This window comes from Pseudophryne corroboree, chromosome 10 (genome assembly GCF_028390025.1).
Source record: "Pseudophryne corroboree isolate aPseCor3 chromosome 10, aPseCor3.hap2, whole genome shotgun sequence".
NCBI classification, from domain to species: Eukaryota; Metazoa; Chordata; class Amphibia; order Anura; family Myobatrachidae; genus Pseudophryne; species Pseudophryne corroboree.
The window spans coordinates 193,429,936-193,453,717 of NC_086453.1; the positions used below are offsets into that span (position 1 = coordinate 193,429,936).

A 23,782-nucleotide genomic window follows, 5' to 3' on the forward strand; every position below is an offset into this window, starting at 1 on the left:
AGATTGACATGCGGACGAGCGTCCGCATGTCAATCTGCGATCTCCTCTCCCTCCCTGCGGTGCCTGCTCCCCCGGCCCCCCCCTATGTGTTGGAGGGACACGAGCGCATCGCGCGTCTCTCCTGTGTCCCTCCTGGCTCTCCCCCGGCCGTTCGTGAGCTCTGATTGGCTCACGAACGGCACTTCCTTTATTAGACCAGCCGGGGGAGAGCCAGGAGGGACACAGGAGAGACGCGCGATGCGCTCGTGTCCCTCCAACACATAGGGGGGGGGGCCGGGGGAGCAGGCACTGGGGCATATACCCGGCACTGGGGACATATACCTGGCACTGGGGGGGCAGATCTGGCACTGGGGACATATACCTGGCACTGGGGGGGCATATACCCGGCACTGAGGGCATGTACCTGGCACTGGGGACATATACCCGGCACTGGGGGGGCATATACCTGGCACTGGGGGGGCATATACCCGGCACTGGAGGCATATACCTGGCACTGGGGGGGAATATCTGGCACTGGGGGCATGTACCTGGCACTGGGGGCATATACCCGGCACTGGGGGGGCATATACCTGGCACTGGGGGGGCATATACCCGGCACTGGGGGCATATACCCGGCACTGGGGGCATATACCTGGCACTGGGGGGGCATATACCCGGCACTGGGGGCATATACCTGGCACTGGGGGGGAAGCAGGCACTGGGGGTGGATATCTGGCACTGCGGGCATATACCTGGCACTGGGGGCATATAACTGGCACTGGGGGGGCATGTACCTGGCACTGGGGGCATATACCTGGCACTGGGGGCATATACCTGGCACTGGGGGCATATACCTGGCACTGGGGGGGAATATCTGGCACTGTGGGAGAATATCTGGCACTGGGGGGGCATATACCTGGCACTGGGGGCATATACCTGGCACTGGGGGGGAATATACCTGGCACTGGGGGGGCATATACCCGGCACTGGGGGCATATACCCGGGACTGGGGGGGCATATACCTGGCACTGGGAGGGGGGAAGCAGGCACTGTGGGGGAATATCTGGCACTGGGTGCATATACCTGGCACTGTGGGGGAATATCTGGCACTGGGTGCATATACCTGGCACTGTGGGGGAATATTTGGCACTGGGAGCATATGTGGCACTGGGAGCACGGCCCTAGCAACAAGCACTACCCCCTAGCAACGAGCATGACACCCAGTGCATGAAACCCCTGTCAACGAGCATGACATCCTGGCACCGTGCATGGAACCAAGAGCATGAAACCCCTGGCAACGAGCAGGTAATTTAAAAGTAATTGGAAGCCTTACTGTAGAACTTAATGTGTAATGGGCATTACGGTGTGTGGCATAATGTATCACGGACATTGCAGTGTGTGTCATAATGTATCTGGCATTACGGTGTGTTGTATACTATGTCACGGGCATTGTGGTATGTGGTATAATGTCTCAGGATCATTGTGGTGTGTGTCATACTGTGTCACAGACATTGTATGTGCTATAATGTATCAGGGGCATTGCAGTGTGTAGCATAATGTATAACGGGCATTGCGATTCCTGTCATAATGTGTCACAGGCATTACGGTGTGTGGCATAATGTGTCGGGGGCATTACGGTGTGTGGCATAATGTGTCGGGGGCATTACGGTGTGTGGCATAATGTGTAGGGGGCATTACGGTGTGTGCATATTGTGTCAGTGATCGCAAAAACGCGCTATGGCGCGTATTTTACCCAGAAACAGCCGCCCGGGACTCACATTTAGAAGATGAGCGGGTCCCACAGGACGCGCTCATCTGAATATGTGTTTGCATGTGTTAAGCCTGTCAGCGGAATGCAGGAGGTGACTGGCTGTTTCCTCGGCCAATCACCTCCTGTAGTCTCCATCCAATCACAGCCTGCAGCATCTTCCGCTTTGAATCCTGCTCCCCGCCAGCACATGAATCTGTGCTGCAGGGCTGACAGACTGGCCCCGCTCATCCGGCTCCACTGCCGCTCTGCCGCCAGCACCCTCCTCTGCGACTGGGAGTACAGCTCCGGATCTGCCCGCCGCCACCCCCCTACCCGGGACCCGCTCAACGCCCCACCGAGACCCGACAACTACCTTCCAGCAGGAGCCGGCCGGGCTGCACAGCTCCCGCTGTAGGTAAGCAGTAGACAGTGCTGCATCGCCCCGCTTCACCTGGAGTAGCTGGTGCAGATGCGGGATGTCCGGGGGCTGCAAGCTCCGTGTGTGCAATGTGAGGCCGCTCAGAGTGTCAGGGCCTCACTGACACCATTTTTCTGACAGCACAGTGCAGTGAGTGCACTGGCACAAGTAGCCAGCCGGCGCCGCAGCATGAAGGAGCTATCTGTGAAATCGCAAGCAGAGGCTGGCAAGAAGGAGCTCCTCCGATCGCTTCCCCTGACGGGCTGGCCACTGCTAAATATACCAGTAATCAGTACAACTGTGCAGTGACACTGACTTTCCCATTGCACCTGGGGCTCCACTACTTTGACACAGTTGGAACTGATTATCGGTATATTTAGCAGTGGCTAGCCGGTCAGGGGAAGCGATTGGACGAGCTCCTTCTTGCCAGAGAACAGCCTCTGCTTGCGATTTCACATAGAGCTCCTCCAGGCTGCGGCTACTACAGGCGCAGGCTGGCTACTTGTGCCAGTGCACTCACTGCACTGTGCTGTCAGAAAAAATGGTGAGTGTCAGTGAGTTGCTGCTGGGGGCGGAGCCACTTGTGTCAAACGGCCCCTTCGTGCAACTGGAGGTGATAAGTGAGTGGTTACTGCAATGTGCCTCAGTGCTCTACCAGGCGCATTGTGTATAATAACGTGCTCTACCAGGCGCATTGTGTATAATAACGTGTTCTACCTGGCGCAATGTGTATAATAACGTGTTCTACCTGGCGCAATGTGTATGATAACGTGCTCTACCTGGCGCAATGTGTATGATAAAGTGTTCTACCTGGCGCAATGTGTATGATAACGTGTTCTACCTGGCGCAATGTGTATGATAACGTGTTCTACCTGGCGCAATGTGTATGATAACGTGCTCTACCTGGTGCAATGTGTATAATAACGTGCTCTACCAGGCGCAATGTGTATGAAAACGTGCTCTACCTAGTGCAATGTGTATAATAACGTGCTCTACCAGGCGCATTGTGTATAATAACGTGTTCTACCAGGCGCATTGTGTATAATAACGTGCTCTACCAGGCGCATTGTGTATAATAACGTGTTCTACCTGACGCAATGTGTATGATAACTTGCTCTACCTAGCGGCAATGTGTATGATAACTTGCTCTACCTAGCGGCAATGTGTATGATAACATGCTCTACCTGATGCAATGTGTATGATAACGTGCTCTACCTGGTGCAAAGTGTATGACGTGCTGTACCTGGTGCAAAGTGTATGACGTGCTGTACCTGGTGCAAAGTGTATGACGTGCTGTACCTGGAGCAAAGTGTATGACGTGATCTACCTGGATCAGTGTGCATAGGAGGTTCTACCTGGTGCAATGTGTATAAGCGCCACTACTGTGTGGTGTAATGTGAATTGACACTATTATGTGGTCACGCCCCTTCCCTATGAAGCCACACCCCTAAAATTTTGCGACGCGCCTACGGCGCGCACTACCTGTTCTTTATGGTCTAAGTGGTCTAACACCAATTCACTTTCTGCCTAAGGGCACCAAAATGTCTAGTTACAGCTCTGGTGCAGGGTGTCCTGCATGCTACACAGCCCAGCAGCATTGTCACCCCATCCCCCCCATCTTGCAACACTTTTGTAGTGTCCAAACAAGATTAAAATTAATAAGAACCTTCATTCCGATGGGACCCAGAAAAAGACCGGTAGGACCCCAATTTTTAAGAGTGAATGGTCCCTGGGACCCACTTTTTTTTTGGCTCAGCGCGATCACTGATTGTGTGTGGAATAATGTCTAAGGGCCATTGCAGTATGTGGAATAATGTATACTGGGCATTACTATAAGGAGGAAAAATGACTAATAATGTAAGGGGCATGAATCAGGATTATTTTTCTTTCCTGTGGTGGCTAACGTCTGGGCGTGCAGGTTGCAAAACTGGGGTATAAGGTAGTCTTTTCCTGCAATGCCACGCCCTCCACGCAAAGCCATGCCCATTTTGACAAAGCCACACCCCTTTTTGCCAGTGCGCGCCTGCGGCGCGCGCATTTTTCTACCTTTGCTAGTGCCAATTACGGGGTGTATGGGGGGGGGGGGGGGGGCGAAGGATTTTTTGGCTTGGGGGAGAAAAATTTCTAGTTACGCCACTGCCCCTAATGCTGCCTAAAGGTGACAATGGTGGGGAGTACACACCGGGGGCCCCACTAGGGGGTCCCCCGGTTCACTGTGCAGCTGACCACGGGCACTCCATACGGGACCCTCCCGGGGGAAGTCCTGCCAAGATCCCCCCGTGTAGACTGGCACAAAAACGCTTTGACTAGCACTTGTTGTGAGGTTTTTAAGCTAAATGGAGCTTTTGCCAGTATAATCTATCACACTAGCTCCAGTGCCAGAGCTACATCAGCACGGGACCTGAGGAGTTTTGGTGCCTTCCTCTGCTTACTGCAGCCATTCTCAGTACGCACAGCACTTCCTGATTCCTCAGCCACGCTGGATATCTGGTACAGGGTGTAGAAAAGGGGGAGAACCGCTAGTGTACACTATCTGGGTCCTCTCTAGGAAAGAATTTGTTAGTGTTTACTGAAATATAGTTAGCTGACAGCCTCACTGGGGATGTACAGCTAGGTGTTTGCTGGTGTCCTTCTCTCTCTGTAGGGTATATTTACTAAGGTCCCGATTTTGACAGAGATGCCGTTTTTTCTTCAAAGTGTCATCTCGGTAATTTACTAAGCAAAAATCACGGCAGTGATGAGGGCATTCGTAATATTTTGGAAGTCCTAGGAAAAAATCACGAATCAATACACCATCGGTCAAATACGCCTGCAATTTGGTAGAAATCGGGAATTTACTAAAAAGTGCAAAACACAAACACTGCCGACAATAGCCAAACACTGCCGTGCTAAAATACAAATCGTGAAAAAGTGCTAAAAAAAAACCAGACCTGCTTTTTTATCCCGTGTTTGTATAGGCATGCACGGATCCATGAGATCCGTGCATGTTTTTCAGTGGGAAGGGGGGGGAAATGTTATAAATTTTCAAAAAAAAAATTGCGTGGGGTCCCCCCTCCTAAGGCAAACCAGCCTCGGGCTCTTTGAGCCGATCCTGGTTGCAGAAATATGGGGAAAAAAGGGACAGGGGTTCCCCCATATTTAAACAACCAGCATCGGGCTCTGCGCCTGGTCCTGGTTCCAAAAATACGGGGGACAAAAAGAGTAGGGGTCCCCCGTATTTTTGAAACCAGCACCGGGCTCCACTAGCTGGACAGATAATGCCACAGCCGGGGGTCACTTTTATACAGTGCCTTGCGGCCGTGGCATCAAATATCCAACTAGTCACCCCTGGCCGGGGTACCCTGGGGGAGTGGGGACCCCATCAATCAAGGGGTCCCCCACCCCCAGCCACCCAAGGGCCAGGGGTGAAGCCCGAGGCTGTCCCCCCCCATCCAATGGGCTGCGAATGGGGGGCTGATAACCTTTGTTCAAAGTGATTGATATTGTTTTTAGTAGCAGTACTACAAGGCCCAGCAAGCCTCCCCCGCAAGCTGGTACTTGGAGAACCACAAGTACCAGCATGCGGCGGAAAAATGGGCCCGCTGGTACCTGTAGTACTACTACTAAAAAAATACCCCAATAAAGACAACACACACACACCTTGAAAGTATAACTTTAATACATCCATCCACACCTCCATATACACATACTTACCTTATGTTCCCACGCAGGTCGGTCCTCTTCTCCAGTAGAATCCATGGTGTACCTGTAGAAAAAATTATACTCACATAATCCATGGTTGAAGGCTCCTCTGCTTGTAATCCTTTTGTAATCCACGTACTTGATAAAATAAAAAAACGGATACCCGACCACGAACTGAAAGGGGACCCATGTTTTCACATGGGACCCCTTTCCCCGAATGCCAGAAACCCACTCTGACTGATGTCTAAGTGGGTTTCTTCAGCCAATCAGGGAGCGCCACGTTGTGGCACCCTCCTGATCGGCTGTGTGCTCCTGTACTGTATGACAGGCGGCACACGGCAGTGTTACAATGTAGCGCCTATGCGCTCCATTGTAACCAATGGTGGGAACTTTCAGGTCAGCGGTTGACCGAAAGTGACCTCACCGCTGACCTGAAAGTTCCCACCATTGGTTACAATGGAGCGCATAGGCGCTACATTGTAACACTGCCGTGTGCCGCCTGTCATACAGTACAGGAGCACACAGCCGATCAGGAGGGTGCCACAACGTGGTGCTCCCTGATTGGCTGAAGAAACCCACTTAGACATCAGTCAGAGTGGGTTTCTGGCATTCGGGGAAAGGGGTCCCATGTGAAAACATGGGTCCCCTTTCAGTTCGTGGTCGGGTGTCCGTTTTTTTATTTCTCTATCGTCCTAAGTGGATGCTGGGGTTCCTGAAAGGACCATGGGGAGTAGCGGCTCCGCAGGAGACAGGGCACAAAAGTAAAGCTTTTACAGGTCAGGTGGTGTGTACTGGCTCCTCCCCCTATGACCCTCCTCCAGACTCCAGTTAGATTTTTGTGCCCGGCCGAGAAGGGTGCAATTCTAGGTGGCTCTCATAAAGAGCTGCTTAGAGAGTTTAGCTTAGGTTTTTTATTTTACAGTGATTCCTGCTGGCAACAGGATCACTGCAACGAGGGACAGAGGGGAGAAGAAGTGAACTCACCTGCGTGCAGGATGGATTGGCTTCTTGGCTACTGGACATGAAGCTCCAGAGGGACGATCACAGGTACAGCCTGGATGGTCACCGGAGCCACGCCGCCGGGCCCCTCACAGATGCTGAAGCAAGAAGAGGTCCAGAATCGGCGGCTGAAGACTCCTGCAGTCTTCTTAAGGTAGCGCACAGCACTGCAGCTGTGCGCCATTTTCCTCTCAGCACACTTCACACGGCAGTCACTGAGGGTGCAGGGCGCTGGGGGGGGGCGCCCTGGGAGGCAAATGAAAACCTTTAAAAAGGCTAAAAATACCTCACATATAGCCCCAGAGGCTATATGGAGATATTTACCCCTGCCTAAATGTACTAAATAGCGGGAGACGAGCCCGCCGAAAAAGGGGCGGGGCCTATCTCCTCAGCACACGGCGCCATTTTCTGTCACAGCTCCGCTGGTCAGGAAGGCTCCCAGGTCTCTCCCCTGCACTGCACTACAGAAACAGGGTATAACAGAGAGGGGGGGCAAAATAAATGGCAATATATTAATATAAAAGCAGCTATAAGGGAGCACTTAATCATAAGGCTATCCCTGTCATATATAGCGCTTTTTGGTGTGTGCTGGCAGACTCTCCCTCTGTCTCCCCAAAGGGCTAGTGGGTCCTGTCTTCGTATAGAGCATTCCCTGTGTGTCTGCTGTGTGTCGGTACGTGTGTGTCGACATGTATGAGGACGTTATTGGTGTGGAGGCGGAGCAATTGCCAAATATGAGGATGTCACCTCCTAGGGGGTCGACACCAGAATGGATGCCTTTATTTGTGGAATTACGGGATAGCGTCAACTCGCTTAAGCAGTCGTTTGCCGACATGAGGCGGCCGGACACTCAATTAGTGCCTGTCCAGGCGCCTCAAACACCGTCAGGGGCTGTAAAACGCCCCTTGCCTCAGTCGGTCGACACAGACCCAGACACAGGCACTGATTCCGGTGGTGAAGGTGACGAATCAACCGTATTTTCCAGTAGGGCCACACGTTATATGATTTTGGCAATAAAGGAGATGTTACATTTAGCTGATACTACAGGTACCACTAAACAGGGTATTATGTGGGGTGTGAAAAAACTACCAGTAGTTTTTACCGAATCAGAAGAATTAAATGACGTGTGTGATGAAGCGTGGGGTGCCCCGATAAAAAACTGCTAATTTCAAAGAAGTTATTGGCTTTATACCCTTTCCCGCCAGAGGTTAGGGAGCGCTGGGAAACACCTCCTAGGGTGGACAAAGCGCTAACACGCTTATCAAAACAAGTGGCGTTACCCTCTCCTGAGACGGCCGCACTTAAAGATCCATCAGATAGGAGGATGGAAAATATCCAAAAAGGTATATACACACATGCAGGTGTTATACTACGACCAGCTATTGCGACTGCCTGGATGTGCAGTGCTGGGGTAGTTTGGTCAGAGTCCCTGATCGAAAATATTGATACCCTGGACAGGGACAATATTTTACTGTCGTTAGAACAAATAAAGGATGCATTTCTTTATATGCGTGATGCACAGAGAGATATCTGCACACTGGCATCACGGGTAAGTGCTATGTCCATTTCGGCCAGAAGAGCTTTATGGACACGACAGTGGACAGGCGATGCGTAGAGGAGTTATTTGGGGTCGGTCTATCGGATTTGGTGGCCACGGCTACGGCCGGGAAATCCACCTTTCTACCTCAAGTCACTCCCCAACAGAAAAAGGCACCGACCTTTCAACCGCAGCCCTTTCGTTCCTTTAAAAATAAGAGAGCAAAGGGCTATTCATATCTGCCACGAGGCAGAGGACGAGGGAAGAGACAGCAACAGGCAGCTCCTTCCCAGGAACAGAAGCCCTCCCCGGCTTCTACAAAAGCCTCAGCATGACGCTGGGGCTTCGCAAGCGGACTCGGGGGCGGTAGGCGGTCGTCTCAAGAATTACAGCGCGCAGTGGGCTCACTCGCAGGTAAATCCCTGGATCCTGCAGATAATATCTCAGGGGTACAGGTTGAAATTAGAGACAGAGCCACCTCGCCGTTTCCTGAAGTCTGCTTTACCAACGTCCCCCTCAGAAAGGGAGACGGTTTTGGAAGCCATTCACAAGCTGTATTCTCAGCAAGTGATAGTCAAGGTACCTCTTCTACAACAAGGGAAGGGGTATTATTCCACTCTTTTTGTGGTACCGAAGCCGGATGGCTCGGTAAGGCCTATTCTAAATCTGAAGTCCTTGAACCTGTACATAAAGAAGTTCAAGTTCAAGATGGAGTCACTCAGAGCAGTGATAGCGAACCTGGAAGAAGGGGACTTTATGGTATCCTTGGACATCAAGGATGCGTATCTCCACGTTCCAATTACCCCTCACACCAGGGGTACCTCAGGTTCGTTGTACAAAACTGTCACTATCAGTTTCAGACGCTGCCGTTTGGTTTGTCCACGGCACCTCGGGTCTTTACAAAGGTAATGGCCGAGATAATATTTCTTCTTCGAAGAAAAGGCGTATTAATTATCCCATACTTGGACGATCTCCTAATAAGGGCAAGGTCCAGAGAACAGCTAGAGATGGGTTTAGCACTATCTCAAGAGGTGCTAAAGCAGCACGGATGGATTCTGAATATTCCAAAATCCCAATTAATGCCGACAACTCGTCTGCTGTTCCTGGGGATGATTCTGGACACAGTTCAGAAAAAGGTTTTTCTTCCCGAAGAAAAAGCCAAGGAGTTATCTGACCTGGTCAGGAACCTCCTAAAACCAGGAAAGGTGTCTGTACATCAATGCACAAGAGTCCTGGAAAAAAAAATAAAAAAAAAAAAAAAAAATGGTAGCTTCTTACGAAGCAATCCCTTTCGGCAGATTCCATGCAAAGGGATCTGTTGGACAAATGGTCAGGGTCGCATCTTCAGATGCACCTGCGGATAACCCTGTCGCCGAGGACAAGGGTATCCCTTCTGTGGTGGTTGCAGGAGGCTCATCTATTGGAGGGCCGCAGATTCGGCATGCAGGATTGGATCCTGGTGACCACGGATGCCAGCCTGAGAGGCTGGGGAGCAGTCACACAGGGAAGAAATTTCCAGGGAGTGTGGTCGAGCCTGAAAAAGTCTCTTCACATAAGCATTCTGGAACTAAGAGCAATCTACAATGCTCTAAGCCAGGCGGAACCTCTGCTTCAAGGAAGACCGGTGTTGATCCAGTCGGACAACATCACGGCAGTCGCCCATGTAAACAGACAGGGCGGCACAAGAAGCAGGAGGGCAATGGCAGAAGCTGCCAGGATCCTTCGCTGGGCGGAGAATCACGTGATAGCACTGTCAGCAGTATTCATCCCGGGCGTGGACAACTGGGAAGCAGACTTCCTCAGCAGACACGACCTTCACCCGGGAGAGTGGGGACTTCATCCAGAAGTTTTCCACATGCTATTAAACCGTTGGGTAAAACCAATGGTGGACAGGATGGCGTCTCGCCTCAACAATACACTGGACAGGTATTGCGCCAGGTCAAGAGATCCGCAGGCAATAGCTGTGGACGCGCTGGTAACACCTTGGGTGTACCAGTCGGTATATGTGTTTCCTCCTCTGCCTCTCATACCAAAGGTATTGAGGATTATACGGCAAAGAGGAGTAAGACTAGTGGCTCCGGATTGGCCAAGAAGGACTTGGTACCCGGAACTTCAAGAGATGGTCACGGACGATCCGTGGCCTCTACTTCTGAGAAGGGACCTGCTTCAGCAGGGTCCTTGTCTTTTTCAAGACTTACCGCGGCTGCGTTTGACGGCATGGCGTTTGAATGACAGATCCTAAAAGGAAAAGGCATTCCAGAAGAAGTCATTCCTACCTTGATAAAGGCAAGGAAGGAAGTCACCGCGAAGCATTATCGCCGTATTTGGCGAAAATATGTTGCGTGGTGCGAGCAGCGGAGTGCTCCGATGGAGGAATTTCAACTGGGTCGTTTTCCTACATTTCCTGCAATCAGGATTGTCTAGGGGTCTCAAATTGGGATCTATTAAGGTTCAAATTTCGGCCCTATCAATATTCTTCCAAAAAAGAATTGGCCTCAGTCCCTGAGGTCCAGATTTTTATCAAAGGAGTACTGCATATACAGCCTCCTGTGGTGCCTAAGGTGGCACCGTGGGATCTAAATGTAGTTTTAGATTTCCTCAAATCCAATTGGTTTGAACCACTAAAGAATGTGGATTTGAAATATCTCACATGGAAAGTGACTATGTTACTGGCCCTGGCTTCGGCCGGGAGAGTATCTGAACTGGCGGCTTTGTTTTATAAAAGCCCTTATTTAATTTTCCATTCGACATAGGGCAGAGCTGCGGACGCGTCCGCATTTTCTCCCTAAGGTGGTATCAGCGTTTCACCTGAACCAGCCTATTGTAGTGCCTGCGGCTACAGACGACTTGAAGGACTCCAAGTTGTTGGACGTTGTCAGAGCCTTAAAAATATACATTTAAAGGACGGCTGGAGTCAGAAAATCTGACTCGCTGTTTATACTGTATGCACCCAACAAGTTGGGTACACCTGCTTCTAAGCAGTCTATTGCTCGTTGGATTTGTAACAAAATTCAACTTGTACATTCTGTGGCAGGCCTGCCACAGCCTAAATCTGTTAAGGCCCATTCCGCAAGGAAGGTGGGCTCATCTTGGGCGGCTGCCCGAGGGGTCTCGGCATTACAACTCTGCCGAGCAGCTACGTGGTCAGGGGAGAACACGTTTGTAAATTTTTACAAATTTGATACCCTGGCAAAGGAGGACCTGGAGTTCTCTCATTCGGTGCTGCAGAGTCATCCGCACTCTCCCGCCCGTTTGGGAGCTTTGGTATAATCCCCATGGTCCTTTCAGGAACCCCAGCATCCACTTAGGACGATAGAGAAAATAAGAATTTACTTACCGATAATTCTATTTCTCGGAGTCCGTAGTGGATGCTGGGCGCCCATCCCAAGTGCGGATTATCTGCAATACTTGTACATAGTTATTGTTAACTAATTCGGGTTATTGTTTAGGAAGCCATCTTTCAGAGGCTCCTCTGTTATCATACTGTTAACTGGGTTTAGATCACAAGTTGTACGGTGTGATTGGTGTGGCTGGTATGAGTCTTACCCGGGATTCAAAATCCTCCCTTATTGTGTACGCTCGTCCGGGCACAGTACCTAACTGGAGTCTGGAGGAGGGTCATAGGGGGAGGAGCCAGTACACACCACCTGACCTGTAAAAGCTTTACTTTTGTGCCCTGTCTCCTGCGGAGCCGCTACTCCCCATGGTCCTTTCAGGAACCCCAGCATCCACTACGGACTCCGAGAAATAGAATTATCGGTAAGTAAATTCTTATTTTTTTCAAGTACGTGGATTACAAAAGGATTACAAGCAGAGGAGCCTTCAACCATGGATTATGTGAGTATAATTTTTTCTACAGGTACACCATGGATTCTACTGGAGAAGAGGACCGACCTGCGTGGGAACATAAGGTAAGTATGTGTATATGGAGGTGTGGATGGATGTATTAAAGTTATACTTTCAAGGTGTGTGTGTGTGATGTCTTTATTGGGGTACTTTTTTAGTAGTAGTACTACAGGTACCAGCGGGCCCATTTTTCCGCCGCATGCTGGTACTTGTGGTTCTCCAAGTACCAGCTTGCGGGGGAGGCTTGCTGGGCCTTGTAGTACTGCTACTAAAAACAATATCAATCACTTTGAACAAAGGCTATCAGCCCCCCATCCGCAGCCCATTGTATTGGGGATACAGCCTCGGGCTTCACCCCTGGCCCTTGGGTGGCTGGGGGGGGGGCCCCTTGATTGAAGGGGTCCCCACTCCCCCAGGGTACCCCGGCCAGGGGTGACTAGTTGGATATTTGATGCCACGGCCGCAAGGCACTGTATAAAAGTGACCCCCGGCTGTGGCATTATCTGTCCAGCTAGTGGAGCCCGGTGCTGGTTTCAAAAATACGGGGGACCCCTACTCTTTTTGTCCCCCGTATTTTTGGAACCAGGACTAGGCGCAGAGCCCGATGCTGGTTGTTTAAATATGGGGGAACCCCTGTCCATTTTTCCCCCATATTTCTGCAACCAGGATCGGCTAAAAGAGCCCGAGGCTGGTTTGCCTTAGGAGGCGGACCCCACGCAATTTTTTTTTTACATTTAAACATTTTTTATTTTTTTTTACAAGGTGCACAATGAAGCCCAGCACGGATCTCTCATATCCGGCCGAGATTCATTGTATTAAAGTCGGCAGTGTTTTACAAGTAAAACACTGCCAAAAAAAACGAATGACATCGACATCGGAAAACCCGAAAATGCAGAATACGGCATCTTAGTAAATTAGTCGTAATCAATTCAAAAAGTTGCATATTTACACTTTCGATGTCATTCGTGATTGAACTTTGACCTCAAACGGGAAAATACGAATCTTAGTAAATTTACCCCTGTGTCTCTTCACATACAGTAGGGCAGGATTGCAATATAACTGTCTGTGTGTATGTTATTGTGCTTAATGTGAAACATGGGTAAACACAAGCTGTGCAGTGTATGCCACACCAGATTCTCTCCATTATCATCTGAATCTGTTTCATGTGAACACTGCAGCCAATCTTCACAAATGGGTGAAGTGGCTGGGAGAGAGGGTCCAGAGCCCCACTGGCTGGGGTCTCTAAAAACTATGATGTCAGATATGTCATCCCAGCTCACTTCTAATGTATAGAAAGCTCAGCTACTACAACAGGCCGTTGCAGATTTAGCTGCTAGGGCGGATGCAACACAGTTCCCCCCCCCCCCCCCCCCCTCTCTCATGCAGGTCCACAGAAGCGTGGGTCACCTGCTCTTCTCTCTGATACAGATGAGGATATACAGGAGGATGGGGATGACTTGGATCCCGTTAGTGGGGATCCCGATTCTGCTCAGGGTATTGAACCCCTAATTCTGGCTATAAGGGATGTGTTGAAGCTCCCTCTAGAGGACGCTGCGTCACAGCAGTCGTTTTTCTTTATACAAAACAAGCCTAATGTCACTTTCCCTGATTCTGTAGAGCTAGATGACCTATTCAAGCTGGCCTGGAAAAATCCAGACAAAAAATTCCAAGTGTCCAAAAAAGTTTTTGCGTACTTTCCCATTTGCTCCTGAAGGTAGGAAATTTTGGGAGGAACCCCCAGGGGTTGATGTGTCAGTCTCTCGCCAGTCCAAAAATGTGGTGCTGCCTGCCCCGGGCTCCTTTACCATGAAGGATACTGGGGATAGAAAAATAGAGACTACACTCAAATCTATTTACATGGCAGCAGGTGTATCACAGAGGCCGGTTATTGCGGGTTGCTGGATGACCCATGCCATTCATTCCTGGGCAACTCAAATTCAGGGGGGCCTCTCGGGGGATATGCCCTTGGTCTCTATGGTAACCCTCCGAAAACACATTCATGGTACTACACGTGTCCTCTGTGATTCGCTCAAGGAGATGGGGAACATTTGTGCTAGGACTTCTGCCATGGCAGTGTTGGCGCGCAGGCTTTGTGGTTGCGTCAGTGGATTGCAGACACAGAATCCAAACGTAGTGTGGAATCCCTCCCCTTTTCAGGGGAATGGCTCTTTGGGGTTGAATTGGATACCTGGATATCCAAAGTTACAGCTGGGAAATCCACGTTTCTCCCCTCTGGGGCCCTACCAGCAAGACGCTCCTACCCGGGGCCATCTGTCCAGTCCTTTCGGTCTCACAGATTTCGATCTAAGGCCAGAGTTGCCTCCAATGCGTCTAGAGGCATCAGAGGTAAGTCCAGAAAGCCTGCAAGCACCAGCTCTCAGGAACAGACCACCAGTTCTGCTTCCGCTAAGGCCTCAGCATGACTGTACCCACCCACCCTGAGGGGATTTCCAGGTGGGAGCTCGACTGCATCACTTCAGCCGTGTCTGGAAGACTTCCTGCCAGGATACTTGGGTCAGAAAGTTCGTTTCTCAGGGCTACAAGCTAGAGTTCGCCAGTTCTCCTCCCCAATGATTTTTCTAATCAAGCTTACCAGCTTTGGAGGATATGCAAGTTACTTTGCAACAGGCCATCCAAAAGTTGGTCCAGTCCCACGTCATTGTTCCAGTACCAATACCGCAACGCGGCAAGGGGTTTTACTCCAATCCATTTGCGGTGCCGAAACCGGATGGTACGGTAAGACCCACTTTGAATCTAAAATCCTTAAATCCTTACTTGAAGGGTGTTCAAGTTCAAAATGGAATCCCAGCGAGCAGTGATTGTGGGCCTGGAAGAACAGGAATTCATGGTCTCCTTGGATATTAAGGATGCATACCTCCATATTCCGATTTGGCTGCCTCATCAGGCATATTTGCGGTTTGCCCTGCTGGACAATCACTTCCAATTCCAGGCACTGCCCTTCGGCCTGTCCACAGCTCTGAGGGCATTCACGAAGGTGATGGCGGAGATGATGTTCCAACTCTGGGTCCAGGGGGTCAATGTTGTCCCTTATCTGGACGATCTTCTGATAAAGGCAAGGTCCAGGGAGCTTTTATTGCTCCATATCGACCGCACTATCCAACTTCTGTCACACCATGGGTGGATCCTCAACTTACAGAAGTCCCACCTGGAGCCGACTCAGCGGCTCCTGTTCCTGGGGATGTTACTGGCTACTGGGGCCAAGAAGGTGTTCCTACCAGGGGACAAGGCGAGAACACTTCAGGAGATGGTCCGTATGGTGCTCCGACCTACTCGAGTGTCCATCCATCTTGCATAAGATTGTTAGGAAAGATGGTCGCCTCATACGAAGCAATCCAATATTGGAGGTTCCATGCCAGAACATTTCAGTTGGATTTCCTGAGCAAGTAGACCAAATCACATCTACAGATGCACTGGATTATTAGTCTGTCACCTCAGGCCAGGATTTCCCTCCTGTGGTGGCTGCAGTCCCCCAATCTCCTGAAATGCCGGAGTTTTGGGATTCAGGATTGACCACTCCTCACGACGGATGTGAGTTTGCAAGGATGGTGTGCTGTCACCCAAGGGGCGCAGTTCCAGGGCAGGTGGTCAGCCCACAAAGCCCTCATTCCGATCAACATTCTGGAACTTCGGGCGATCTACAATGCTCTGCTTCAGGCCTCTCCTCTGTTCACGAATCACGTGATCCAAGTACAGTCTGACAACGCCACTGCAGTGGCATACATCAGTCTTCAAGGAGGGACAAAAAGCAGAGCCTGCATGCTAGAGGTGTCAAAGATACTCTTCTGGGCGGAAAGAAATGCAAGAGCTCTGTCAGCAATCTTTATTCCGGTTGTGGACAACTGGGTAGCGGACTTCCTGAGTCGTCACGATCTCCACACGGGGAAGTGGGGTCTCCACCACTAGGTGTTCCAGCAGGTCATCAACTGGTGGGGCTGCCCGCAGATAGACATGATGGCTTCTCGTCTCAACAAGAAACTTCCCTGGTATTGCTCGCGAACCAGGGACCCTCGGGCGAGGGCAGTGGATGCACTGGTGTCGCCATGGCCTTACCGACTGTTCTACCTGTTTCCTCCGATTCCGTTGCTCCCAAGGGTGCTAAAGCGAAACAGGAATCAAAGAGTCCAGGCAATTCTGATTGCCCCAAATTGGCCTCGGAGGGCGTGGTAATCTTCTGGACATGTCCATCGAAGACCCTTGGCCTCTGCAACTAAGAAGCAATCTTCTTTAACAAGGACCGTTGGTCTACCCGGACTTACGGCGACTTCATTTGACGGCATGGAGTGGAACATCCTAGCTCACAAGGGCCTTTCCAAAAAGGTTATGGATACCATGGTTCAGGCAAGAAAACTGGGATCCGGTCTGAAGATCGACAGTGTCTAGGTCGACAATGTTTAGGTCGACCACTATATGTCGACAGTCACTAGGTCGACATGGATGGAAGGTCGACAGGGTTTCTAGGTCGACATGTGCTAGGTCGACAGGTCTAAAGGTCGACATGAGTTTTTCACATTTTTTTCTTTTTTTGAATTTTTTCATACTTAACGATCTACGTGGACTACGATTGGAACGGTAAAGTGTGCCGAGCGAAGCGGTAGCGGAGCGAAGGCACCATGCCCGAAGCATGGCGAGCGAAGCGGTGCACTAATTTGGGATCCCGGTCACTCTACGAAGAAAACGACACCAAAAAAAATAAAAATCCTCATGTCGACCTTTAGACCTGTCGACCTAGAAACCCTGTCTTCCTTCCATCCATGTCGACCTAGTGACTGTCGACCTATAGTGGTCGTCCTAAATATTGTCGACCTAGACACTGTCGATTTGATGAACCACACCCAAGAAAACTGGTGACGTCAAAACACTATGATCATATCTGGAGGAGATATGTCTCTTGGTGCAAGGAGCGCACGTATCTGCCTGCTGAGTTTCACTTGGGACGTTTCTTAGGTTTTCTGCAGGTTGGTGTGGATAAAGGCTTACGTCTGGGTTCTATTAAGGTCCAGATTTCAGTCCTCTCCCTTTTCTTCCAGAAGAAATTGTCAGTGTTGCCAGAAGTTCAGACATTCTTGCAAGGGGTACTCCACATTCAACCTCCTTTTGTGCCGCCTGGGATCTGAATGTAGTATTGGAGTTTGTACAGTCCTCCTGTTTTGAACCTCTGATGACATGGAAGACAAGTACCTCACGTGGAAAACGGTGATGTTACTGGCCCTGGCTGCTGCTTGACGTGTCTCAGAATTGGATGCCTTGTCGTGTAAAGGTCCATACTTGGAGTTTTACGAGGACAGAACAGCGCTCCGGACTAGGCAGCAGTTCCTGCCGAACGTTGTCTCTGCATTTCACTTGAATTAGCCTATTGTGATTCCGTCCATTTCTGGCGCTTCTGCTCCTCCGGAGGCATTGGATGCTGTGTGAGCCTTGAAGAACTATGTCAAGAGAACGGCTCAAATCAGAAATATGGATTCTTTGTTCGTGCTCTATGATGCACAGAAAAAGGGTTGTCCTGCTTCAAAGCAGTCCATTGCTTGTTGGATTAGGCTTACTATTCAACAAGCCTATGTATCAGCAGCCTTACCTGTTCCTAAGTCTCTGAAGGCCCACTCTACGAGATCAATGGGTTCTTCCTGGGCGGCTGCCCGTGGATTCTCGACCTTACAACTTTGCAGAGCTGCTGCCTGGTCGGGGAAGAACACACTTGTGAAATTCTAAAAGTTTGATACCCTGGCCAAAGAGGATACCCAGTTTGGGCAGGCGGTGCTGCAACAGTCTCCGCCCGTTCTGTAAGCTTTGGGACGTCCCCATCGTACTAGATTCCCCAATATCCCTCATGGATGCTAGAGAAAATAGGATTTAAATTACCTACCGGTAAATCCTTTCTCGTAGTCCATAAGGGATATTGGGCGGCCGCCTCAGTGCATTGACTTTTCTGCAAGTTCTTGTTATGTGGTTACCTGTTCAGCTGTTGCTGTTGTTGTTACCAGCCACTGCTGGTTGTTATATGTTAGTGGTGTGCTGGTTTGTAAATCTCACCACCCTTTGTTATCATATTTCCTTCTCTCATGTATGTCCTTTCTCCTTCTGGCACGTTATTACCTATAACTGCCTGTGGGAGGGGGCATAGAGGGGAGGAGCCAGCACATCCAGTTGAAGAAATTTAAAGTGCACTGGCTCCTTTGGACCCCGTCTATACTCATCGTACTAGATTCCCCAATATCCCTTATGGACTATTAGAAAAGGATTTACCTGTAGGTAATTAAAATCCTATTTTATTCCTGCCCTATTACATACTGATTTGATTTCAGGGTTTACAATTCAGGCTTAATAATTCTGTTATTTTTGCTAATTTGTTGCTTTTATATGTATCTTTACTGTGTGTGTATATATTTATTGATGGATTTATTTTTTACTGTAGTGGTGGATTTTACCTAGGGCTGCAGTCCCCCTTACCCCTCCAGTAAAATCCACCACCCCTGTGACATACTGGGTGGCACTGTTCTCCAGCAGTAAGAGTACATGTGAGGGCATGGCTATTTTCATTTCTCCCTCTGCTTCCTCCGCAGTCTGAGGGGCTACCTCATAAGCGATCCTTCTATCTACTACAGCATTTTATTTATTTACAGTATTTATGTACTATTATTATTTAAGATTTAAGTGTATCCTATTTTAATATTTGTTTATTTTAACCTGGCCCCAAATTTTCTGTCTGTGAACCCACTTTGCCTGTTCCAAGTCCTGTCTTTTCTTCCAGAAGTCAAGTGGTTATAGCACAAAATGACAAGTGACACTTTAAAATCTGATCTAGCTGGACTGAGCACCCAGAGCCGGCCTTAGCTATGGGCAGGCTAGGCATTTGCCTAGGGTATCCAAGCATGTCCCTGCAGTATCTCATGCTGGGAGGGACAGTCTGCAAACTAACTGTTACTTTCCAAATGTATTCAAGCAGTACTTGTATACACTGCTGTTTACATTTGTCAAACAGAATGCACACTGTCCTTTAAAGTTCGTTAAACTCCCTCCGACATGCTTGAATGCCCCTGACTTGTGAGACAGCAGAAGCCTGGTAACTGCAATTCCTGGATATGTGACATTTTCACTGACTATATAAGGTTATTACTGGATGGCTGCTTATGATACCACATGTGTATTTTTGAAGACTGCTTCACATAAATCTGACATCACCTATATTGCTTGTGCACATGGGGGAGGGGAACCCTGCCATCCTGTGTGTGTCCCTTATCCCTGTGCAAACCCCAGGTGTCTGCAGGGACATAACATGGGTAGGGTTCTCACACTTTATTTCCTAGTCAGTCCATGCCGTAAAATTCCCCTGCCATCCACTACTGTAATGTGGTCAGTGAGTTGCGTTGCTCTATTCCTATATAAAACATTAGTGCAGCGTGACTTTCGGACACGTCAGACTGGAGTGCAGAGAATCTTGCTCGCACAGTATAAAATAAAGGGCATGCAGTTGCCGGGAGTAACAGACACCAGCAAATACACTGAACAGTGAAGAGAATGGACAGTTTCTACATGTTTTTGATACTGGTCTTTTTGTATAACCAGCAAGTGTGGCAGTATCTGGACTTTGCTGCCATCTGTGTCCAACCAGCAAGATAAAATAAAGGATGAGGCTTGCAAAGGACGGCATACCCTGTGAAGTCACATCCCTTATACGGGTGCCCCTTTAACGGGTGCAAGCGCAAGCACACACCCACCCACCCATCCTGCCACCCCCATCTCACAAAACGCAGTCATAAGTTTTATTAAAAAAAAGCTACTAGCATTACTAATGAGGGGCATATGTGTAAGGTGCATTATTGTGTGGAATTATGTGTATTATGGGCATTACTGATGAGGGGCATATGTGTAAGGTACATTACTGTGTGGCATTATGTGTATTATGGGTATTACTAATGTGGGGCATATGTGTAAGGTGCATTACTGTGTGGCATTATGTGTATTATGGGTATTACTAATGTTGGGCATATGTGTAAGGTGCATTACTGTGTGGCATTATGTGTATTATGGGTATTACTAATGTGGGGCATATGTTTAAGGTGCATTACTGTGTGGAATTATGTGTATTATGGGCATTACTAATGTGGGGCATATGTGTAAGGTGCATTACTGTGTGGAATTATGTGTATTTTGGCTATTACTAATGTGGTGCATTACATTGTGGCATTATGTGTATTATGGGTATTACTAATGTGGGGCATATGTGTAAGGTGCATTACTGTGTGGAATTATGTGTATTATGGGCATTACTAATGTGGGGCATATGTGTAAGGTGCATTACTGTGTGGAATTATGGGCATTACTGTGTGGCATTATGCAGGGTTGAACTGGCCCACAGGGTAAAAGCCCGGTGGGTCCCACTGACTGAGTGGTGCTGGGTCAGATCCAATACTAGCGGCGGTGCTAGGGTGCACCAGACAAAATTTTGCCTAGGGCATCAAATTGGCTAGAGATGGCTCTGTGAGCACCTAGGGATTAAGCGTATTGTTCCTTTTTATGAACGGCTCAGAAGGGCTGTTGCTTTTAATATTATGATTACCAAACAGATTCGGATTAAAGTTATTTCACTCTTAAGATTTCTGACAAGCCAATCCCAGTGCTTTTGTTGTGCTGTGTGTTAGTAAATCTGTGCCAGAAGCTGTAATTAAGTTTATATTTTATTTTTTCTTTGTTATTGTTCAGCTGGGGTGTCACCAAAAGCCTTTGTTTTGATAAATCATTTTAATTGAATAGTTTGAGGTTTAAGATCACTATTTTTTTTTTCCTGTGTGCTTGTAGAGGCTTCTCTGTGATGAAGTCTTTGATTATAAGATTAGAGAACAATTTCTATGTTTGGCATGCTAAAAAATATCCAAGAACAGTGGTTCTCAACAGCAACCCTCAATTTTTCCCAACAGGTCATGTTTTGAAAATTGATGACGCCGCAAAGTACATTATTTCACCTGTGTATGGTTTACACAGCAAAATATATATGGTGTTTATATACTGTAGTAAAATGATTGAGGTTAAATTGACAAACCATACTGGCTTTTCTTAAATTGAAAGACTACACATTTTTCTCTTACGTCCTAGAGGATGCTGGGGTCCACATTAGTACCATGGGGTATAGACGGGTCCACCAGGAGCCACTGCCACTTTAAGAGTTTGAGAGTGTGGGCTGGCTCCTCCCTCTATGCCCCTCCTATCAGACTCAGTTTAGAAAATGTGCACGGAGGAGCCGGTCACAGCTAGGGGAGCTCTCCAGAGTTTCTCTAGTAAAAGTTTTTTTTAGAGTTTATTATTTTACAGGGAGGCTGCTGGTAACAGCCTCCCTGCTTCGTGGGACTAAGAAGGGGGGAGTAGTGTCCGCCCTAAGGGGTCAGAGCCACTATCTCGGCTGACAGGACACTGAGCTCCTGAGGGGATTGATCGATCGCCGCCACAGGAGATCGCTCACCCTGGCTGCATGCCGCCACCCCCTTACAGAGCCAGAAGACTTGTGGTGAGTCAGTCACTGGCCTCACTAGCAAGCGGGGAGCCGGTGTAAAGATGGCGGCAACAGGGTAGGGAGTGCAGTACTAACTGCGCTCCGGGGCTCAACGGTACTTATTGTGGCGCTGTGAGGGGCGGCCTGAGCCAGCGCCTACACCCTACACTGGTCGGCAAGCCTGTCAGTGACTCCGGATCACTGTCAGCACATACCTCAGGCCAGTGTAATTCAAACAGAGAGCGGGAGGCAGCACCATGGAAGGGGGTGGAGCTTCTCCTCAGAGCAGACCCAGCAGCGTTCAGCGCCATTTTCCCTGCCTGCAGAGATGCTGAAAGGGAGAGCTGTCCTTCCTCATCACCTCCTGCTATCTTGTACGGTACCAAGGGGTTGTAGAAGGGGGGGGGGGGGGAGGCTGTGTACAGACTGTGTAACCTATTAAGGTACACAGTCAGCGCTGGGTAGTGGCTGTTCTCTATCCAAAAAGCGATGTGTGTGGGTTGGCTCCAATCTCTGTGTCTCTCTTGGCATTCTTGGGGGGAAACTGTGTCTGCCCTACCCTGTGTGTGTATGGAGTGTTTGTGATCTCCATTAAGCTATGTCCAGCGACTCTGTGTCATATGCTGCAGAGGATATGTCCTCTCAGGCCATTTCATGTAATCAGGATTGCACTGTGTTAGCACAGGTCCCAGCAAGAGAGCCTGAGTGGTTAGCCTCTCTTACAAGCATGATTTCTCAGATTTCTACTAGATTTGCACAAAATGAGTCTGCAACTCGGGTTTTACAGAACTCTATGGCTGCTTGGTCCGGTTCTGTTACCTCAGGGCCCCCTGACGTACGCACCCAAAAACGTGCTCTTGCCTAAATTCTACAGGATGACACGGATACTGATTCTGACACGGCAGACGGTGATGGGGAGGTGCTGCAGGGGGCGCCATCTCTTGCAAAATGGGTGCAGTTGATGATAGAGGCCATTAGAGATGTGTTGAATATTGCTGATACAACACCTGAGCAGGTTGAGGAGGCTTACTTCACAGACAATAAGAAAGCCTCGCTAACCTTCCCTGTGTCTAGGGAATTAAATGCTATTTTTGAGAGAGCCTGGGAAAACCTGGAGAAAAAATGTCAGATCCCTAGAAGGGTTCTGGTTGCTTTCCCTTTCCTTGAGGAGGATAGGAAAAAATGGGAAAATCCACCCATAGTTGACGCATCTGTATCCAGACTCTCAAAAAAGGTGGTTTTACCTGTCCCCGGATCTACTGCGTTAAAAGAACCGGCTGATCGCAAAATTGACGCTACGCTCAAATCCATATACATGGCTTCAGGGGCGATACTATGTCCTACTATTGCCTGTGCATGGATTTCCAAAGCTATAGTAAAGTGGTCAGGCACTTTACTTGAGGATTGGGATACAATGGATAAAAGTGATGTTGAATTGTTTTTACGTAACATTCAGGATTCTGCAGGATTTATGGTGGAATTCATGAAAAGTCCTGGGTTCGATGGCTGCAGGGATATCTTCCATGTCTTTCTCAGCTCGCAGAGGACTTTGGCTGCGCCAGTGGTCTGCCGACTCGGAATCCAGGAGAGGTGTGGACACCCTACCCTACACAGGTCAGGCTCTCTTTGGGGAAGTGTTGGATGCGTGGATTTCCACGGCTACCGCGGGTAAGTCACCTTTTCTTCCCTCAGCTGCACCTGCTATGAAGAAACCTTTTACTTCGGTCTGCTAAAGCAAGAAAGGCCAAGCCGTCTAACACCTTCTTTAGGGGAGGTTGGCCAAAATCCAGGAAACCTGCTGCCGCGGGTTCCAGGGAACAGAAGCCTGCTTCAGGTAAATGAAGTCCTCAGCATGACGGTGGAACGCGCCGCGACTCAGACATTTCAGCCACGTCTGGGTGTCGTCCGGCCTGGTTCCCTGGGTACAGGATATTGTGTCCCAGGGGTACAGGCTGAAGTTTCAAGATCTCCCACCTCACCGGTTCTTCAAATCAGGCTTGCCAGCTCTGCTGGCAGACAGGGCTGTCCTACAGGAAGCCATCCAAAAGTTGGTGGAGTCACAGGTCATTG

At 49.3% G+C, this 23,782-nt stretch overlaps 1 protein-coding gene across 4 annotated transcripts in view; it reads left to right on the top strand.

The window, feature by feature from the left end:
• LOC134966338 (Golgi integral membrane protein 4-like) overlaps nt 1–23,782 on the top strand; it is a 504,615-nt gene that overhangs the window by 319,019 nt on the left and 161,814 nt on the right. The window lies entirely within an intron of this gene.